The sequence below is a fragment of the Pongo abelii genome, chromosome 9 (assembly GCF_028885655.2).
Source record: "Pongo abelii isolate AG06213 chromosome 9, NHGRI_mPonAbe1-v2.0_pri, whole genome shotgun sequence".
Lineage (NCBI taxonomy): Eukaryota > Metazoa > Chordata > Mammalia > Primates > Hominidae > Pongo > Pongo abelii.
The window spans coordinates 42,027,595-42,050,136 of record NC_071994.2 but is presented as its reverse complement, the minus strand read 5'-3'; positions in this window follow the sequence as shown (position 1 = coordinate 42,050,136).

Genomic DNA, 22,542 nt, shown 5'->3' with positions numbered 1-22,542 from the left:
CATAGTGTGAGAAATGTTGACATGGTTTGATAAAAAATTAGCACTCATCCAGGAGATGGGTTGCGAAGCTAATGTGAGTGCCTCACGGGACTGGTATATCCATATACATAACTTTTCCATTATTTTCTATTGAAATGTGTAGTAAGATAACTAATTTAAATATGTTTCACTGAAACTAGAATTTGTAAACATCCATTGTGTGTAGGATTGTTTTTCATAAATTAATTTTTGTGAACTGTTTTGATAAATTTAGCCGATGTTCAGTACCATGAGAATATACATTACCTATGTGCACCGTGTATTTTGATAAGGTCAAACGACTATTTCCTAAGCAAGTGATTATTGAATTTGGAGGAAATGAGTTCTAATATAGAAGAAATTTGATTGATTATGGAATTGTGAGAAATTGTCATTTAATATATGAACAATAATTGTACAGAAAAAATCTGAATATACTACAAGGATCTAATGACAAATGTGAAGATTAAGGATCAAAAGTCATTTTGATCAAAAGGAAAAAATCAGTATAATTAAAGTTAAACGTTGGTCAAAAAATTATTTTAGATTTGTGTCTAATTATTCTGTTTATAAATAGAACAAATTCCACTGACCCCTGTATTTAAGCTAGATACAGGCTTGAACTGTTACTAAGTGAATAAGAGGGGTTTTTTTTTTTAGTTTTTAAAGTTGGAATTAGAAAAATATGCCATGTTTACTTCTGATTGCAAAGTATGTAATCATTTTTTTAAGTTGGATGGGCTACAACCATTACACATTCTAAGAAAACTCATAATATGTTCTTCAAACTACTTCCACAGCCTCATGATAGATTACTGCAAAGAAATCATGCAATCTTTCAAAATTTATGTAAACAAGGAAATAATGAAATATTACATACAATCTCTTAAATTAATAAGTCTTACACATTTGTAATAAAATAACCAAATGAAATTGCAAAAGGCATATATCACTATGAAAGTAACGTATGCTCTATATTTTGACAATTAATAACAGCAGCCATAATTTAACATAATTAAAGACTATCTATTGCTTTTGATCACACTCAATAAATGCAGTATGAACAAAATTTTCAATGTACACTTTTCACAAGATGGTAAATTAGTTAAATAGTTTTTTCATAATGAGTTGTGGTACTGTGGTGTGAATCAACTCAAAACAGCTAAAAATTCAGCAGTTATTCCCCAATAATTATAAACTAAGCTTTGCCTATGGCTGCCAGAGAGAGCAGACAAAATAGTTCTAAACTAAACATCCATGAAGCAGTGGCAATGAACCCAGTAACTAGTGTGAAACTTTGGAATATAAGGTGTTTTTTATTCCCCTGCCATATATAAACACACACACACACACAAACACACACACACATACACACACTCTCTCTCTCTCCTGTGGGCTGAGAGCTACTATCAAGGCATATTCTTGCCAGAATATTGGATTCTAAAAGCTTCTAGGTTTAGCAAGGTTGTGACTGTCTGGTTTGTTTACACTGGTCTAAGACTAATGACAATTAGGAACTTCTTCTAAGATAAGAATTCCCCCATCTGGACTGTAACTAATGCTGTTCAAGTGAAGAAATGGAATGGTGGTTGGTAGGTACTGGTGCTGGCTTCATTTTTCCTGAAGTCCCAAACTCATCGGAGTCTTAAAAAAGTTTAAGTGTTTTTTTGTTTGTTTGTTTTTGTTATATTTGCATCACAACTACCCTGTTGTGAATATTTTCAAGAGGAAATCAAAACGGGTCAGCTAACTTCAGCAAACCTATTTAAAAGGATTAAATAAGAAACTTAGATTATCTACCTCTAAGATGCTTTCCAACTTGAAACAATTCTATGGAGCTAACCCAAATAAAGGCTCCACAATTTTCTATCAGTATATCTTAAATGACAGAAAGGCACTTGTTGAATATGTTATGAAGTGTTTCTTAAACAAGATTGTACAGAGATTTGTTGAAACAAGGTGTTGCTTCAGCCTCAAAGCCAGAAATTTCTTGTTCAATAATTATTCGATGAGGCTAAAGAATTTTTTTTTTTAGTATTCTCCAGACAAATATTTCAATCAATTAAACTTGAAAATGATTAATCTAAGCTGTATATGCCAGCCATGAGACTACTGAAATTCAAAAGATTTGCCTACAGTATCATCCTTTTAATATAGTTTTGTGTCAGCCTTTAAGGGGTAAACGTGGGCTCACATAAAAGAAGAAAATATTTGTTTGCTTGAATGTTTATTTGATACTACGATCTTTGTATACAGAAGGTAAAACTCTGATGGTGATATAGGGGGATGAAGGGGATGTGAGAGAAAGCACATTTTGTCTGTAAAAATCATCAGAAGTTGACAGAAAATTTCGATGAGAGCCAGAACAAAGCAAAGATACCTAGTTTTAGTTGATAAAATATGAATGGAGAGACTGAAGTATTCTGAAACAATAAGCCAGCATTGTGGTGACTATTTCTGAGGTGTATGTCATGACAATTGTATGTTTTATAAACAAAAGCTTTTAAAAGAATGTGTGCTATGTTTAATTAATAAGAATTAATAAGCATAGAAAATTCACCTGGTCCAGGTAATTTGATGAATTGGGTAGTAAGGTGAGTTAGTTAAAGTGATCAAATAGGTTGAGTTTAAAGAAAATGGCAGATAAGGGGAAATAAACAACTAGAAAATTTTCTTTCAAGTTTAGAATATAAATTATCTGGAAAATTTTATTCAGAGGCACTAATATAGGATTTTTCTTTTTCTTTTTTTAATGCCTTGTATTCTTCTGGGGACATAAGCACATTTAAATCACAGATGGCTCCCCTCTTCCAACATAAATTTCTAAGTATAATCAAATGAGGGAAGGAGAGTGCTCCCCCAAATTTGCAGGCAACACCATGTCAAAAATGAAAATAAAAAATGGATAAACTGTGATGTGTAAGTTGACTTTAAGTGGAGTACAGGTTGTTTAAAGGATACTGTTTATATTTTCCATTGCAAGTATTTGCATTTAGAAGCAATCACTAAAACAAATGTACTTTAATACACATTTGTAAAAACGTTTTAATAACAATAAATACATATAGATTTCCAGCTAGCGTGCATTCTCTAACTCAGTGAAAACAGATTTCTTCAGTGGTTGAAAACACGTAAAATAGACAAAATTTTATTTGTTTATACCCATGTTGCATGTTTCTATAAATTTCCAAATACCTTAGCACTGTGCATCAAGCAATAATTGTTTTTAAAATAAAATAAGTGATTGAATTAATGAATTAATAGATTTAATAATGTTCAAATTGTAAATAATTCAATTTTCTTTATTAATAAACTTTACATAAAGAGTAAGACATTTTGTAATTTTTTAGTTTTATTTTTAATTGATACATAATAATTGTACATATTTGTGGGGGTAAAGGTGATGTTTCCATACACGTGAACACCATTTAATCATCAAATTGCAGTAATTAGCAAATCCATTCTCTCAAATATCATTTTTCCTGTAGTGAGAACATTTAAGATCTTCTCTTTTAGGCTACTTTGAAGTATACAATACATTATCGTTAACTATGGTGACCTTACTGTGCAGTAGAACACCAGAACTTATTCCTCCTAGCTAACCATAACTTTGTACATGTAGGTTGATCAACTTCTTCAACTTTCTCTCCCTTCCTTACCATTCCCAGATTCTAGTAACCAAAATTCTACCTCTACCGCTCTGAGATAAACTTTTTTGGATTCCATATATGAGTAAAATCATGTGGTATTTGTCTTTCTGTATCTGGCTGATTTCATATAACATATGTTCTACAGGTTAATCCATGCCTTTGCAAATGACAGGATTGCCTTCTTTTTTATGGCTGAATAGTATTCTCTTTTGTATACATACAATGAAATACTATTTTTCTTATCTATTTATTTGTTGTTGGACACTTAAATTGAGTCCTATGTCTCTCTGTCATAACACGTATCACATAAAATTGTAATTTTATTTCATATGTGTATTTGTACCTCTCTAATATATTAAAAAAATTTTTGAGCATCTGTGTTATGGCTTGCACTGTGTCAAGTCCTGAAGATTTCATAGTAATAAATATTAATGTGGTTCCTGGCTTTACTGAACCAAGAGGCTACATAGCTCTACATGTGATGTGTGTTTCGAAAAGGGACGTATACAGTGTTAAGGAAGTTTTGGACTCACAGGATACAAGTTAGGTCTCTTGTGTGTATTTGTGGGTGTGTGTGTGTGTATTACTTATTAGGATCTATACATTTCCTGTAATATAAAGAATCATTTGACAACATTTTAATAAATGAATGCAAAGCTCAAAGCCTATCTCTTCCTACCTTTTTTTTCATGAATATTTTTTCTTAAATAAATTTCTGAAGCAAACCTGTATTGAATATCCTTAGCTTTTGCCTTTTTTCTTTTTTCAATTAAAAAATAGCTAATTAGCATTCATAAACCGTATGTCTAAGGCCTGTTAAACCCCCGCAATCATAAATAGAGAATGTTTAAAAAGCTCTATACATTTTGCTGAGTTAAAATTCCACCAAAAGTCTCTAATGTCATACCATAGATCCACACCACAAATTAACTCTTTTTAACTATAACTATATATTTTTTTCTTATTCTGTTGGCAATTTTCAGATTGCCTTGTTGCTTATTGAAACAGTTGCACATTATCTTTTCTGACATGGCCATCTCTTGCAAAAGAAATATTTTTGTTATTCTGGGTTTAATGATAAATAGAGAAAAAATAAATAGAACATACTATCGTATTAGGAATAAAATCTGGCCTTGACTATAAGCTGTTGCTCACGCTATTTACGATAGGCCTCTGTAAGTCACAAGTTAAAGACAAAGAATTTGAGAAATTAATTTAAAAAAACTGAAACATCTAACATATTATAAATCATAAGAGTTTGTGAATTCCAAAGTTTACTGTGGTAGCATGCTTTCTTCTCATTAGGATATGAGAGTAATAATTTAGATATTCAGACCATGACTATGGAAATAGAATGCTACAATAGAAATAAGAAAGCACTTTGAGACTAAAAGGTACACTCTACTTCAAACCCAAACATTTATAATTAGGATTATAAAATCACTTATTTTCTCTGGGTCTTAGCTTTCTCATGCATTAAATGAGTACAATAGTTAGTGTTGTGTCTTGTTATTTACCGACTGTCAGTACCGGCTAGTGCTTGATTCAATGTGATTATAGAAATAAAAGTCATCAAGAGAACACATGTTGGAGTTGTGATAAATAATTTAGATAGATTGTTTCTACTTGATCTTCTAGTGTCTCCTTGTGTGTTTGGTATTCATTTGTGGAGTGATTGCATTTGGTAGGTAGCCTGTGGACACAAAATAGAATGACACAATATTATCACCTAGAGATGGGCTTACACCAGCATTTACTAGAGCCATACAATTGATTGGGTCTTGATGGGAACAGTCAGAAACTGAAATTTCTTTTTATTAAAAAAAAAATTTGATGTGGGGTCTCACTATGTTGCCAATGTTGGTCTAGAACTCCTGAGCTAAATGATTCTCCCACCTCAGCCTCCCAAAGTGCTGGGGTTACAGGTGTGAGCCACTGCAGTTGGCCAGAAACTGAAATTTTGTAAAAATATCTATCAAGGATTTTACTAACCTTAAATCATCTTTTAAATGCCAGACATTCTTCTAGATATCAAAGGATTCACCATCTATTTGCAGGGACAACCATGCACACATGGATTGTCTATGTAATTTACTCTGTGTATAATAGATTTGTGAATAAAGTGATGATACTACACTGCATGGAATAACAAGTTCTGCCAGAAGAAGAGAAAAATGGTATCAGGGAATATTTTATAGAAGAGGAGACATCTGAACAAAATCCTTAAAAATGAGAAGACTTTTGCCAGAAAGTTAAAGCAGACAGGAGGGAGGATATTGGACAGAAAAGCAACAGTGTGAGCGAATTCAGAGATGTATAAAGAAGCATGATAAAGTTGGGGAAAAAATTGTCCCAGAATCCTCCAGAGTTAGTCAACCATTCACCCAAATGCCTAAAGCACTTTGTTCCTATAGCCATGAAGCTAATTCTGGCTATCAGCCGTTCAGGGTCTTCAAGGCTGGGGCAACTGCTGATAAACCTAGTTCTGAATCTAGCGGATGGTATATATCCAACAGGAAATTGTTGAATCAAAGTATAAGGGAAAAAATGCGTATGTAAACTGTGCTTTGTGTGGGACAAGTTGAGCCAAATTGTGATGGGCTTTAAGTATTAGTGAGCAGTTTGGCTTTTATTTAAATCTGGAAAGAGAAGCCAGCAATCAAGGAAATTTAACTAGGGGGAACAACACAGGTTCAATGTTCTTGAGTTTCAAAAGTTGAAAAGATCTTTTCTCTAGCCTCATAACAAAACCAATTCATCCCAGTAAAATAAATGAGAGTTTTTTCTTTTGTAAAAACAAACAAACTTAAACTGGTCTTGTGCAGATATTAGATTATTTAATAAATATTATTAGCTTTCTTTTTTTTTTAATATTGTTAGCTTTCTACAGTTAGAAATAAGTAAATACTATAAGCCTTTTCCCCACAACCTTCTACCAGTTTATTCTGAAACCAAATCTATGGCCAAATTCTGCTACAAATTCAGTCATTTATTAAAAGGAAACAAACAGGAATAAATGTTTAAAAATGGAAGCATAAAACAATGCTTCCTCTTCTGTAAACTTGGTGAAGCTCCACCTCTCTGCCCTTTTATGCATTCCATCAGCACCTTATGTAAAACATTTACCAGAAACAAATACAATAATAGTCTAGAGGCAGGATTCAATTTGCTGAGACCAGCTCGGTCAGGGGGACCCTAACCCAGCAGCGCTAGAGGAATTAAAGACACACACATAGAAATATAGAGGTGTGAAGTGGGAAATCAGGGGTCTCACAGCCTTCAGAGCTGAGAACCCCAAACAGAGATTTACCCACATATTTATTAACAGCAAACCAGTCATTAGCATTGTTTCTCTAGATATTAAATTAACTAAAAGTATCCCTTATAGGAAACGAAGGGATGGGCCGAATTAAAGGAATAGGTTAGGCTAGTTAACTGCAGCAGGAACACGCTCTTAAGACACAGATTGCTCATGCTATTGTTTGTGGCTTAAGAATGCCTTTAAGCAGTTTTCTGCCCTGGTTGGGCCAGGTGTTCCTTGCCCTCATTCCCGTAAACCCACAACCTTCCAGTGTGGGCATTAGGGCCATTATGAACATGTTACAGTGCTGCAGAGATTTTGTTTATGGCCAGTTTTGGGGCCAGTTTATGGCCAGATTTTGGGGGGCTTGCTTCCAACATCAATTAGTCAACTACCTGCAGTCAGGCATCCAAGTAGCATCTGAATTAGCAAGTGGAAAGATGACTTAATAGAACCTAAGCTTAGAAAATCTTTCTTAGGAGTATAAAATCTGACTTTTCTAGATTTTTATATCCTATACATATAAGGCAGGAATGCCTTTCTATATTTTTAGTAAATATATATTTTTCAAATACCACTATTTTTACCAGAGGAAAAAAAACCATTTCTATCAGCCATTTCTCATTAATAAACCATTTGATGCAGACTTCAAATAAACAGGGCTTACACCTTGTTATAGTTGCCTCTGGAGTATTGAGTTTTGATTGATACTAATTCCTGTCTACCTCATTAATCTCCCTCTACTTCCCCACAAAAAAATCCAACTTTCAATGCATATTCTTGTTAACAATAATTGACCAGTCCTCCTAAGGTGTGGTTTTGAACAAATACATGCACACGAACTTGTCCCATTGTCTTTTTCGAAGTAGTAGATTATAGATGAGAGAATAGTAAATGCCTATTTATTATGTTCATTACTGTGCTAACCACTCTTCATATCTCTGTGAGATCTCTGTTCTCTTATCCTCAGGAAAATTCCTTATTTTGTCTAGTCACTTCCATGTATTTTAACAATTCATCATGGATGTTAAATATTAGAAAATATCTATCACTAAAACTTTAATATTTCATTCAATTTAAATCTGTTCCTTTTTGCCTAGCTGAACATTGACCTCCCAATTTAGAACTATTGCAAAGATGGCAGCAGGGTTTGGGGGATAAACTGTTACTTCATCAGGCCATCACCTTGCTTCTTTCACTTTCTCTTTTCTAGACTTTATGTTTTTCTATCTCTTTCAGAGTTAGTAGGGAGTGGGCAGAGTATAAGCAAAAATAAGACAAGAAGGCACTGTCTTACTACTTGTAGTGTTATGACCTAACACTGGTAAGGTTCTGTGTGGCCAATATTCACATACATTTAGTCTCTCACTCTCTCTCTCACTCTCTCTCTCCCTCTCTTCCTCTTTCTCTCTCTCCCCCTCCTCTCATATTTACAAAAAACACTTTAATTAGATTATTTGGAAACTCCTCTTACTTCTCAATCCTACACATGCCCTCTGGGGATTTTTGCATTATGCTATTCTCTGGGATGGATAATACAGCCACCAACTGGCTTTGAACAACTCTTCTGAGACTCTTGACATATGTCTCATATATACCTCTTGAGTGTATGTTTGTTTTTTCTTAGGGGAGACATTCCATTTGACCATGGTCACTTTAAATTTCCCCCTAACTTGCAGAAAAAATGGCATTCTTACCTCTCTAAACCTCAAAAGGATAGGCAGCTAAGTTTCCACTCAAACTCTCCCTTTGCTTTGCATTTAGTGGCATTTACTTCTATATTCTGTATGTATTGCTTGTTCATTGGAAACCAAATGTATCTATCATGAACACTGAAAATAAAACTAGGTACTCCTTTCTCCTACAGCTTAGGGTATTAATTGAGATGATTTTTGTATTCTTCTCTCATTGTCTGAACTTTTCAATTCTTGGAAACTCTTATCCAGGTGTCTTGATTGCTAATTATGCTGATTTCTCAAAAGAGTCACCAGTTCTTCAATAGAAAGCCTTAACAGACTCTGTGTTAAGAGCCTTACAGACTGTGTGTGCTGTAAGACTTTTCTGAATCCAAAACCTTAAAACCTATACTTCGATATTTCCATCAATCTTAACCGATTGAAAAACAGCCTCTGATATCTAGAATCTGTCCTGGTAATATCAGATAGAATTTGCTGTTTTCCTACTGAACATAAACATCTGTGCAGAACATCATTTTCAAACAAGACCATTCTGTCACCACGATAGATTAAGACAAAACAAGACCAACTTGGAACATGTCTGAAAAGAAACAAAAACATGAACATTATTCAAACCACAAGATACAATATATTTCCCTCTCTCAGCTAAACTGAATAGCTGCCATTTCTTTATCAATTACAATTTTAATTTCAGTCTATGCTCTCTTCCTATATAAGATTATTGAAATACTCAGTTGCATAATTACCCTCACTACCTGAAATCCTCCAATCCAGAACAAAGCTCCTCTTCCTCAAATCCTTCCACAAATAACCTAATACCAGCCCAAACCCTGTAATAAATCATTTCTAACATCCTCTTATTGAGAAACCCCATGGTTCCTCATGTTGTGTGTGCTGCCTCTCACATAATTAACTTGTGCAATTACAAGTTTGTTTTTTCTGATCTTTGCCTAGAAGGTTGTGGCATTGTTATATCTTTATTCTTATGCATCCAAATATGGCCCCACCCCACAGCCCACCCCCACAGCTCACACCACAAACCCTATATTGAAAGGCCTGTCTTCAACTAAACTTAGAATTCTCAATAAATTCAAATCTTACCTTTCTACCTCTGAGACACGATCGGAGCTAGACCAAGTGGTGTTCTCCATGTAAACAACACATTCAGCTTTCTGTTATCTACAGGTTGTGTAGTGGATATGTGACCCCGTTCTGTAACAGGTATTCTGGTAGGCCCATAAGAAAACTAACACATGTAATTTAAGTAGAATGGAGTAAGATCTCGTTAACACTTTATCTCAAAAATTTCTTTTGTGTGATCGTGTTTGTTTATAGAAACGCACAATTGTTAAATTTACATATATAATATTTATAAAAACACAATTCAAGTTTTTAGAATTAATCTTCTTCCACAGAGCAGTCTAATGATCTAAATTGTTCGTATCATGGGCATTTTGTTGTTGTTGTTGTTGTTTTGTTTTTTGAGATGGAGTCTCGCTCTGTCGCCCAGGCTGGAGTGCAGTGGTGCAATCTCGGCTCACTGCAAACTCAGCCTCCTGGGTTCACGCCATTCTCCTGCCTCAGCCACCAAAGTAGCTGGGACTACAGGCACCCACCACCACGTCCAGGTAATTTTTTCTATTTTTTAGTAGAGATGGGGTTTCACCATGTTAGCCAGTATGGTCTCGATCTGCTGACCTCGTGATCGGCCGCCTAGGCCTCCCAAAGTGCTGGGATCACAGGTGTGAGCCACTGCACCCGGCCATCATGGGCATTTTTAAAACCTTACAATGGCTTCCAATTGCACTTAAAATATAATCCTATTTCTTACTTTAGTCTACAAGACCATAAATGATGTGACGCTTGCCTGTCTATTCTCACCTCCTGACACTTATACTTGTTTCTGAGTTTGGTCCCACTGGCCATCTTTTGTCTCCTAATGTGTATAAAATTTAGTCCTTCCCTCATCTCTGGCACATACTACTTCCTCTTCATGAAAATCTCCTCCCCAAAATTGTTTTACAGATTTCTTTTTTATTCAGGGATGTTTAGTGGACTTTTCTGTCTTCCTATAATACCAGTATGCAAATATTACCTTGGAGATTTTATTTAATTAGCATATTTTGCCACTTATTTCATTTTTTAAAAAAATTTAAGCACATTAAAAAATAAATTATCTCACTGGGTTTCTGTAAAGTTACATTGTAAGGTAATATGACAGTTGGATCAAATTTACCAAACTGTGCACCCAGGGAGCCTTGGTGAAAGACCAAGGTTAAAAGTTGATTTTCAGGTAGGGCACAGTGGTTCATGCCTGTAATCCCAGCACTTTGGGAGGCTGAGGCAGGCAGATCACTTGAGGTCAGGAATTTGAGACCAGCCTGGCCAACATGGTAAAATCCCATCTCTACTAAAAATACAAAAAATAGCTGGTTCTGGTGGCATGCACCTGTAATCCCAGCTACTTGGGAGGCTGAGGCAGGAGAATTGCTTGAACGCAGAAGGTGGAAGCTGCATGAGCTGAGATCATGCCACTACACTCCAGGCTAGGCAACAGAGACTCTGTCTCAAAAAAAAAAAGTTGATTTTTATTTGTAACATCTGCCTTCAATCTTAATTTCTTTGCATGTTAAAAAATAATGAACTAAAGATATGTTCAGAGAAACTGCAATTCTTCAATTTTATTTACTTTTTTAAACCAGTTTTTATGTGATAATCTTAGATATTACCATAAAAATTTATCATAAGTGATTTTTGATTGAGGAGAAATTAACAGATTAAATCTGGTGATGTAACTGTAAATTAGGTTCAGTCAGTTATTTTTTTCTGTTAAAATATAGTCATATTACAGATCTAATATTTTATAAATTTCTAAAGTACAAATTTGAGCATCTAGATTATACTTAAGACATACTTATTTCTGGGTTGACCATGTGGTGTAACATAAAAGTAGAATAAAAATGATGATGAAAATGCTGTCTATTCTTCCTTTTTATACAATTGCTCCTAATAAAACAAATTGGGTGCCACTTCTCTTGAAAAGCATTGATTAGAATATTATATAGAGTATATAAATTATCATTCCAAGGAAATAATCAAAGCAATTTTCACTGATCTGTCTGTCTCTTCATTAGTATGCTTTGTGTATTCTAAAACTTGAAAGTTATTGAGTGTCATTTTATTCTGTACAAGATACAAAACCATTAATGAAGATGAATAGTTGATAATAACATTTTCATTTTAAGTTTTGTATAAAGCAAGGGAATGTTTGTCATGGGACACTGGATGTCTATTTTCCTGTTTCAACTATAATAAAACTATTTCATAAAGAAAACAAAGGACATGATGAAACAATTTTTTAGGAGAGCTGGAATTTTGAAAGGTTATTTAAAACATTGTAGACACAAATTTATTTCCAAGATGATTGCATGAGTCTTAAAGCTCTTGAGTAAAAGTCCAAGTAGGATGAATATTTGAGTTCTAAGTGATCGCAAATTTCAATTTTTATGTCATAGAATTATTGACTAAATTGTTATAATTTTCTATCAACATTTTATTATTTTTCTTGGTGCATTTCCTTGCCTGCTTAAATAATTTATCTGCATTAAAATTTTTTAGATTTGTGAGTTTCCATATAGATTATATTAAACAAAAATTAAAGAGAGAAGGGATTTGGGTATATGTTTGGGCATTGCCATTAACTTGTAGTGTAATCTTGGGGATACTAGTTCACTTATTTTGGCTGTAGTCTCCTAATCTGTATATAAGAATGTTAAGCTTGCACTAGTTCTAATATTCCATGTAAATTGTTGTTTCAAAATGGCAACTAGCAATAATAATATGTGTAATGATTACTTGATAAGTTTATATTTTAAATATTTATTTATATATAGACTAGTAATTTGAGTTTCAGTTAAAAATAAAATATTAACAGTGGCTAACACACATAATCCTATAAAAATTAAGATATTTTTAAGCACAATATCATTGTAAAGATTCTGATGGGTAGGTACCATATGACCTCTGTTTCATAGGTGACATGTTAATTTGGTTAAAATCCCTCAGTTAGTAAGTGATAGGTTTGGTATTTGGAACCAATGAGCAATGCTGTCAACTGAAATATGATATTATTTTATTCATTTAATATGTGTTTATGGTTTAACCTCTTATGATACAAGGCACTGTACCAGGTATAGCAGTGAAAAAAACAGACCAAGTTCCTTTTTTTGTGTAGCTCACTATATAATACAGGGAACATATAGATTACAAATACTCAATAATATTTAGCTCTTCTCCTATCCTGGCACTTGGAAGACTGCACTGACTAGGTGCTTTGGAGTTGGGCCCACTATGTGACTGGCTCTGGGGAAGGAAATAGAAAATAAGAAGTGTTGCACATGCCTTCTTAGGCAGTGATAAGCTTTAAGGTTTCTACAGGCTCTTCCTTTTTGTGTCAAGTTGATCTAGGGGGCTTTTTTGTTACAGATTTTACATCTTAAAAGGGATAGTCTGTATCACCTTGGGTCTGTGAGTGGTCATCTGAATGAGAGCTCTCCCATAGGCCCCTCAAGCCACAGTGAATATGTGATATGGGTGAGAAATATGCTTTTACAGACACTGAGATTTTATGATACTGATTATTGTCACATTATCTAGACAGTCTTGACAAAACAACAGAGATTAAAGAATTTATGAGTATTGTTAACGGGGCTAAGAACCTAGAGTTTGTTTTCTGAAGAAATTGTATTTAAAATGAGACCTGAATTACAAATAGAAGTTAGCTTAACAAATGGGAAAAGTAAGTATAGATTTGTATTCCAGGTGAAGGAAAATTAAATGGGTAAATCATGGAGACAAGAGTAGGGTAAAATAAAAATAAGATAGGCATTTAAAAATATTACTCTACTAGCAATGCGGGAAATGGATTGCAGAGAGAAAATCTGAATGAACTATATCAATTAAATTATATCAGTACTTCAAGTAGGAAATTATTAAGCTAGTACAAATATACAATCAGTCAATAGGAATAAAAGCTGAGAGATTTGATAAATATTTGACAGATGAAAGAAAGACCACTTGGTTATTGGTGGGTTCAAAAGTTTTTTGGGGAGAGGGATTATACACATGTGATGTTCAAATTTCTAGTTAAGGCAATTGGTTGTTTGTTGGAAAAGTTTACCTAAAATAAATTAACACTGGAGAAAAGAAGTTCAGGAATATGAAGTAGAGAAGTATGTTCCAAATTGTGGTCCACTGAGTGACATCCAAGCAAAGACGTTAAAGCCTTTTGCTTTGTTTTGCTTTGATTTTTCATAATGGGAAGAAGTTAAATATGTTTAGATTCAAATAGAGATGAATCTAATAGTGAAAAAAAATTTTGAAAAAATAGAAGAGTTATAATAAGTGGACAAAAAATAAAGATAATTCCTGATATCCTAGTAATATAAAGTGTGCTGATCAATTCTATTATATTGTCGCACTTCTCTGGAAGATGTTGAGGCATCTCCACAATTATGTTTCTCTATAATTAATATAAGAGAATACCCATAATGTATCTTCTTTGATCATTAATCATCAGAGAAAACAGCTTTTTTCTGTCCAAAAATACATACAATTTTTTTCATCTTTCCTGAAAAATGTCTTCTCTGTTGTTTTATAATCACTTTTTAATCCAGCTTAATCTTCATGGGTTCAAGTATTTCAGCACACTGTGGTCTCTCTTTTCTAAATTTCAATCTCGGTATTTTTATTCCTTTGGCCATAAGTTCCTAGATTTTGTATCTAATTACTTTTAAACTTTTTCTTGTCCAAGCTTTATTGCCTTGCAGTCTGTGTCTTGTAAATGATCTTTGTCTTACAACCTCAAAAGGTTTACCATATGAGTCCTAAACTAAATTATGATGAACATGAAAATGATCTCATAAAATGAAGTCAACTGCTTTCATTCAGCCAACTGTTATAGAAACAACATATGCCCTTCCTCATGCTGTTTATAAATTAGAGATATGCATGTGCATTCAACATAAGAATGATTCAACAATAAGACAAAACATAACATCCTAATTGCTATGCCATATGTAAAAGTTGCCATGGAAATATAGGTGAGCATAACTGGTATTTAAAAAGAAGAATAAAATTTGGCCCTAAAAGACCGTATGCTGTTAAATTAAGACTACTACTTTTGTGACGTTGGGCAAGTTTTGTTATTGTTGATGTTTTGTTGTTGTTTTTTGTTAGTTTTGTATTTTTAATTATGTCTGTGTTTTATTTTCTTTCTTACTAGATAGGAACAATGGTAATAAATAATACATATTTCAATCAAAGTGAAAATCTAGTAAAATAATTATGCAAAACTGTATACATTACATATAAAAACTGTAAATCGCTTTTCAAATGTTACTTTTAATTTTAATTCATGTGGCAGAACACAGTTCATAAAAGAAAAAGATTTTGAGACGTAGAGATAATGAAAGTGTCTGAAATGAAGGAAGCTCCAGGCTTTAAAAATATGTGTCCTTGGTAAAGGTTATTTAGGACTTGGTCAAGGCATGGTTGTACAGTGCCAACACTTACACAGGTGGCTCAGTTGACATGGAGTATGCAGTGCACAAATGGGCCACAGTATATGAGAAATACATCACATCTCTTAAGCCAACTTAAGATTATCCTTATTTTTTTAACCAGTGATTCCATAATTGTTCTAAGTTTGTTGTTGTTGTTGTTGTTGATGTTTTACATCAGGTAGAATTGAGTGGAACTCCAATTTGACTCAATATATTCCAGGTCCAAAGTCATATACTAGTCTGATCCAATGGCATTTTCTTGGTAATTATCTGGCATAAGAACATTTTCTCTTTAATTCAAATGAAGTTATAAGAAGATTAAATAAAAAACACTACCCTTCTGGCCATTATATATATTACACTATGTGCTAAAGTGTTAGAGATCAAACATAGTTTTTAAAAGTTTTCAATTCTCCTGGAATTTAGTATCTATTGGTAAAAACAAAGACACGTACAAATAATTGTAGGACAATATGGAAAATGCTTAAAAATCAATATACTGCAAAATTCATAGGAAGTATACAGAAGAGATGAGTTCTTACAGAGCAAGGATTGTCTCTGTCTAGTGCACTTAATGAGAACTTTACAAAAGATGGAGATTCATAATTGAGTTCTGAATAAAATAGTAATTCAGCAAACAATTCAGGGGAGACAAAATCATCAGTATCCTGCCTTTCTGTATGTCCTCTGTCCTGTTTCTTGTTATTGATACTGTGTGTGATGTTGTGCTTATTTACTATTTATTAAGCCATTTTTTTGCAAGAATTAGTGCACTGAGTGCTTTCCAATTCTTGTATTGGACCCTCACCATAGTCCTATAATTACTCACTTTGTTATTAAGCAAAATGAGGTTAAAAAGTTAAACACCTTTTGATCAGACAATTGGAAAGAATCAGATTAAACTTCAGTTTAACAGAACAGTTAGCAGACAATTGGACTTTGTTTATGCAGTATGTCTTTAGGGTTCCGAAGTTGCAGTCTTTATTCTTTGTTCTGTTATGATTTTCCAAAGTCCTCTTTCTTTATTTAGGATACTTTGCAAACTTTTGCCAGGACAATTTTTTTTTCTTCAGAAGGATAATATAGTAATGTTCAAACCTCTGGATGAGAACACTTAATGGACTGCAGAAGATAATTTTATTTATTTTGTTTCCTTTATCATTAAAACTGAATGGTCTAGAAAGCTTAATATACTCCTAACAGAATATAGGCTCAGAAACAAAAGACACACATTGTATTCTTAGACAAACTAAATGGCATTTTGAAAAAATGAATATTCTGTTAACATTCTCATGCATTGCAAGCACTTGAGATATTTTGTCTTGCAGTTTTCAGTTCTCCTGGAATCTAATGTCTAAAGCTCATGGAAAAATATAAGCCAACATTTTATTTTACAGACTCTAATGTAAGAGGATTAGATCTCATTTAAGATGATGTGTAAAATTATTTCAGCCCTGAACATCTCCATAATATTAATTGAAAACATGAAAAGGGAAACAATATTTTAGATAATAATTGAAAAATAGTTACCATCCAAAATTATAATCTAGAAAGAAGAGTTTACCCAGTAGTGTAAAAAAAAAGTGTTCATTATCAAGAGAGGAAGCCCAAAAGCAAAGTCAAGTGCACATAAGAGATGCATGGCTGACCAGACTGACTTCTGGATGGTCTAGAATGAACATATATCCATAAAGTAAAATATTGGTGAAAATAACTACAGTTATAATGATGAAACACAAAAGTTAATCCAAGATTCTTTGGTTATTTGGTACCATTTCTGTTCTCATTTTCTACTTCATTTAAAACAAAAATTGAGGCATAACATACATAAAGTGCACCAATATTAAATGTACAGTCTGCTGATTTTTTTTTTTTTTTTTGAGACAGAATCTTGCTCTGTTGACCAAGCTGGAGTGCATTGGCATGGTCTTGGCTCACTGCAACCTCTGCCGCCTCCCGGGTTCCAACCATTCTCCTGCCTCAGCTTCCTGAGTAGCTGGGATTATAGGTGACCACCACCACACCCGGCTAATTTTTGTATTTTTAGTAGAGACAAGGTTTCACCCTGTTGGATAGGCTGTTCTCGAACTCTTGACCTCAGGTGATCTGCTCTCCTCGGCCGCCCAAAATGCTGGGATTACAGGCATGAGCCACCGCGCCCAGCCATATAGATGTTATTTTTATTACGTCATTAATGCTTTGAAAGTTATAGATTATATTTTTATATTAGTGTTATTCTTAAATTTAATGTTAATATTTAATATCTAAAATTTGTCTGCATTTCTACCTTCCTTCACGACATGGTAAGAATTTTAAAATATGTTGACTACAATCACTTCTTTCTATCTCATGTATTGTTGCCTTTCAATATTTTGCTTTCCCCTTAGTGGGATTTTCTACTACTTTTTTTGACATCATCATCATTATCATCAACATGATCATCTTCATCATGATTTTTGTTTGCAATTTGTTAACATTTAAACGCATGCCTTTCTGATACCAGAAATAAAACTCTTTATATATATATATATATATATATATATATAATATATATATTTTATCATACGTTAAGTTCTAGGGTACGTGTGCACAACATGCAGGTTTGTTACATATGTATACATGTGCCATGTTGTGCTGCACCCATTAACTCGTCATTTACATTAGGTATATCTCCTAATGCTATCCCTCCCCCCTCCCCCCTCCCCCCACCCCACGACAGGCCCCGGGATGTGATGTTCCCCTTCCTGTATCCAAGTGTTCTCATTGTTCAATTCCCACCTATGAGTGAGAGCATACAGTGTTTGGCTTTTTGTCCTTGCGATAGTTTGCTGAGAATGATGGTTTCCAGCTTCATCCATGACCCTACAAAGGACATGAACTCATCATTTTTTATGGCTGCGTAGTATTCCATGGTGTATATGTGCCACATTTTCTTAATCCAGTCTATCATTGTTGGACATTTGGGTTGGTTCCAAGTCTCTGCTATTGTGAGTAGTGCCACAATAAACATACGTGTGCATGTGTCTTTATAGCAGCACGATTTATGTTCCTTTGCATATATACCTAGTAATGGGATGGCTGGGTCAAATGGTATTTCTAGTTCTAGATCCCTGAAGAATCGCCACACTGACTTCCACAGTGGTTGAACTAGTTTACAGTCCCACCAACAGTGTAAAAGTGTTCCTATTTCTCCACATCCTCTCCAGCACCTGTTGTTTACTGATTTTTTAATGATTGCCATTCTAACTAGTGTGAGATGATATCTCACTGTGGTTTTGATTTGCATTTCTCTGATGGCCAGTGATGATGAGCATTTTTTCATGTGTCTGTTGGCTGCATAAATGTCTTCTTTTGAGAAGTGTCTGTTCATATCCTTTGCTCACTTTTTGATGGGGTTGTCTTTTTTTTTTTCTTGTAAATTTGTTTGAGTTCTTTGAAGATTCTGGATATGAGCTCTTTGTCAGATGAGCAGATTGCAAAATTTTTCTCCCGTTCTGTAGGTTGCTTGTTTACTCTGATGTAGAGACACAAAAACTCCTTCAAAAAATCAATTAATACAGGAGCTCGTTTTTTTGAAAAGATCAACAAAATTCATAGACCACTAGCGAGACTAATAAATAAGAAAAGAGAGAAGAATCAAATAGACACAATAAAAAATGATAAAGGGGATATCACCCCCTATCCCACAGAAGTACAAACTACCATCAGAGAATACTATAAACACCTCTATGCAAATAAACTAGAAAATCTAGAAGAAATGGATAAATTCCTGGACACATACACCCTCCCAAGACTAAACCAGGAGGAAGTTGAATCTCTTAATAGACCAATAACAGGCTCTGAAATTGAGGTAATAATTAACAGCTTACCAACCAAAAAAAGCCCAGGACCAGATGGATTCACAGCCTAATTCTACCAGAGGTACAAGGAGGAGCTGGTACCATTCCTTCTGAAACTATTCCAATCAATAGAAAAAGAGGGAATCCTCCCTAACTCATTTTATGAGGCCAGCATCATCCTGATACCAAAGCCTGGCAGAGACAAAACAAAAAAAGAGAATGTTAGACCAATATCCCTGATGAACATCGATGCAAAAATCCTCAATAAAATACTGGCAAACCGAATCCAGCAGCACATCAAAAAGCTTATCCACCATGATGAAGTGGGTTTCATCCCTGGGATGCAAGACCTGTTCAACATACGCAAATCAATAAGCAGAACAAAAGACAAAAACCACATGATTATCTCAATAGATGCAGAAAAGACCTTCGACAAAATTCAACAGCCCTTCATGCTAAAAACTCTCAATAAATTAGGTATTGGTGGGACGTATCTAAAAATAATAAGGGCTATTTATAACAAACCCACAGTGAATATCACACAGAAATAAAACTCTTAACCTATACTCTTCATTCTCTCTCTGGGTATATAGAGACAGAAGAAAGATCACAAATATTTGGAAAGAGAATCCTGCTTTAACGTGGATTTACTATCTGAGAGATGAAGTGGATTCAGTTTCAAGAGAACAAAGAGTTTAGGGTAACTGTAGAGAAAATAATGAGTTGCAGAGAAAAACAACTCAGAATATAGGTTTTGTATGTACCATTGCGATGGGGTTCTATGCTTAAAGAATGTGGCTCAAGGCCAGGTACTGTGGCTCACACCTGTAATTCCAGTATTTTGGAAGGCTAAATCAGGAGATTACTTAAGCTCAGGAGTTTGAGGCCAGCCTGAGTAACATAGCGAGATCCCATCTCTACAAAGACAAAAATGATTAGCCATTAGTGGTGATGCGCTCCTGTAGTCCTAGCTACTTGGGAGACTGAGGTAGGAGGATGGCCTGAGCCCAAGAGGTTGAGGATGCAGTGAGCCACGATCACACCACTGCATTCCAGCCTTAGTAAAAGAGACCCTGTCTCAAAAATAAAAATAAAAAAATGGGGTCTGAGCCACTGGGATGATCTTTTTTATAGTATGTGCATACCTCAGAGATATGGTAGGCATGATTCAAGACCACAACAATAATGCAAATATCACAATAAAGTGAATCATATTTTTTTAAATTTCCAGTTTATATAAAAATTATGTTTACACTATACTTCAGTTTATGAAGAGTTCAATAGCATTTTGTCTGAAAAAAACAATGTACATGCCATAATTAAAAATGGTTTATTGCCAAAAATATTAGCAATCATCTTACCCTACAGCAAATTATAAGTATCTTGCTAGTGGTGGGTCTTGCCTCAGTGTAGCTGGATGTAGACAGATCTTGGTGGTGGTTGCTGAAGGTTAGGGTGGCTGTGGCAATTTCTTAAAATAAGACAACAATGAAGTTTGCTGCACTAACTCTTCATTTCCCAAAAATAATTCTCTGTAGCATGTGATGCTGTCTGATAGCATTTTACCCACAGTAGAACTTATTTCAAAATTGGAGTCAATCATCTCAAACCTTGCTGCTGCTTTGTCAACTAAGTTTACGTAATATTGTAAACCATTTGTTCTGATTTCAACAATATTCACAGCATCTTCACCAGGGGAAGATTTCATATCAAGAAACTGAATTTTGTGCTCATCCTTATCTGTTTAAGTTTGGTCATGACATTCTATCACTTATATCTTCAGGCTCAACTTCTAATTTTAATTATCTTGCTATTTTCACCACATCTGTGATGACTTCCTCCACTGAAGTCTTGAATCCCTCAAATTCATCCATGAGGTTTAAAATCAATTTTCTTTCAAACTGTTGTTAATATTAACATTTTTACCTACTCCCATGAATCAAAGATGTTCTTAATGGCATCTAGAATGATGATGTTTTTTCTCAAGGTTTTCAATGGACTCACCCAAATCCATCAGAGGAATCACTATCTAAAGTAGTTGTAGTCTTATGGAATGTATTATAATAAGAATTGAAAGTCAAAATGACTCCTTGAAACGTGGGCTGCAGAATGGATGTTGGGTTAGCAGGCACAAAAACAACATTCATATCCTTGAACATTTCTATCAGAGTTCTTGGGTACCCAGTTGCATTGTTAATGAACAGTAATATTTTGAAAATAATATATATTTTTGAGCAGTAGGTCTCCACAGTGGGCCTAAAGTATTCAGTAAATCATACTAGAAAAGAGGTGCTGTCATTCAGGCTTTGCTTTTCCATATATAGGGCACAAACAGAGTACATTTAGCATAATTCATAAGGGCTATGGACTTTTTTGGAGTGGCAAATGAGTACTGGCTTCAATTTAATGTCACCAGCTGCATTTAGCCCCTAACAAGAGAGTCACCTTGTCCTTTGACGCTTTGAAGCTTTGAAGCCAGACATGGACTTTGCCTCTCTCAAAATACATGTCCAGATGGCCTCTTCTTCCAATAGAAACCTGTTTTGTCTACATTAAAAATCTGTTGTTCCATGGAGCAACCTCCATCCATTAGCTAGAGTTCTTGGGTAACTTACTGTAGCTTCTATATCAGAACTTGCTACTTCACCTTGCACTTTTATGTTATAGAGACAGCGTCTTTCATTAAACCTCATGAACCAAGTTCTGCCACATTCAAATTTTCCTTTTGCAACTTATTCACCTCTCTCAGCCTTCACAGAAATGAAGAGAATTATGGCCTTGCTCTGGAATAGGCTTTGGCTTAAGGTAATGCTGGGTATGAATTGATATTCTATTTGAACCACTAGAACTTTCAACATGTTAGTAATAAGTGGTTTCTGATTATTTGCATGTTCACTGAAGTAACACTTTTAATTCCCTTCAATAACTTTTTATTCTACATTCACAACTTGGCTAAATGTTTGGTGCAAGAGGGCTGGCTTTCAGCCTATTTTGGCTTTAGATACACCTTCCTCACTAAACTTAATTATTTCTAGCTTTTGATATAAAGTGAGAGACATGCAATTCTTTCATTCACTTGAACAAGTAGGGGCTATCGTGGCATTATAAACTGACCTAATTTTAATATTGTTGTTTCTCAGGGAATAGGAAGGGCCAAGGAGAGGAAGAGAGTTGGGGAAACGGCTGGCTGGTGGAGCAGACAGAACACACACAATTTAGTTTACCAATTAACTTCACGATCTTATAAAGTCATGGTTCATGGTGCCTTAAAGCAATTACAATAGTAACAAAGATCACTAATTAACGATCACCATAGCAGGTATTATAATAATAATAAAAAATTTGAAATATTGTTAGAATAACCAAGTGGGTTTGTGAAAAGTACCTATACAAGTGAAGCTCAATAAAGTGAAACATAATAAAGCAAGGTATGCCTGCAATTTGCACTGCAGTCATTAATTTTTTATTTTAATT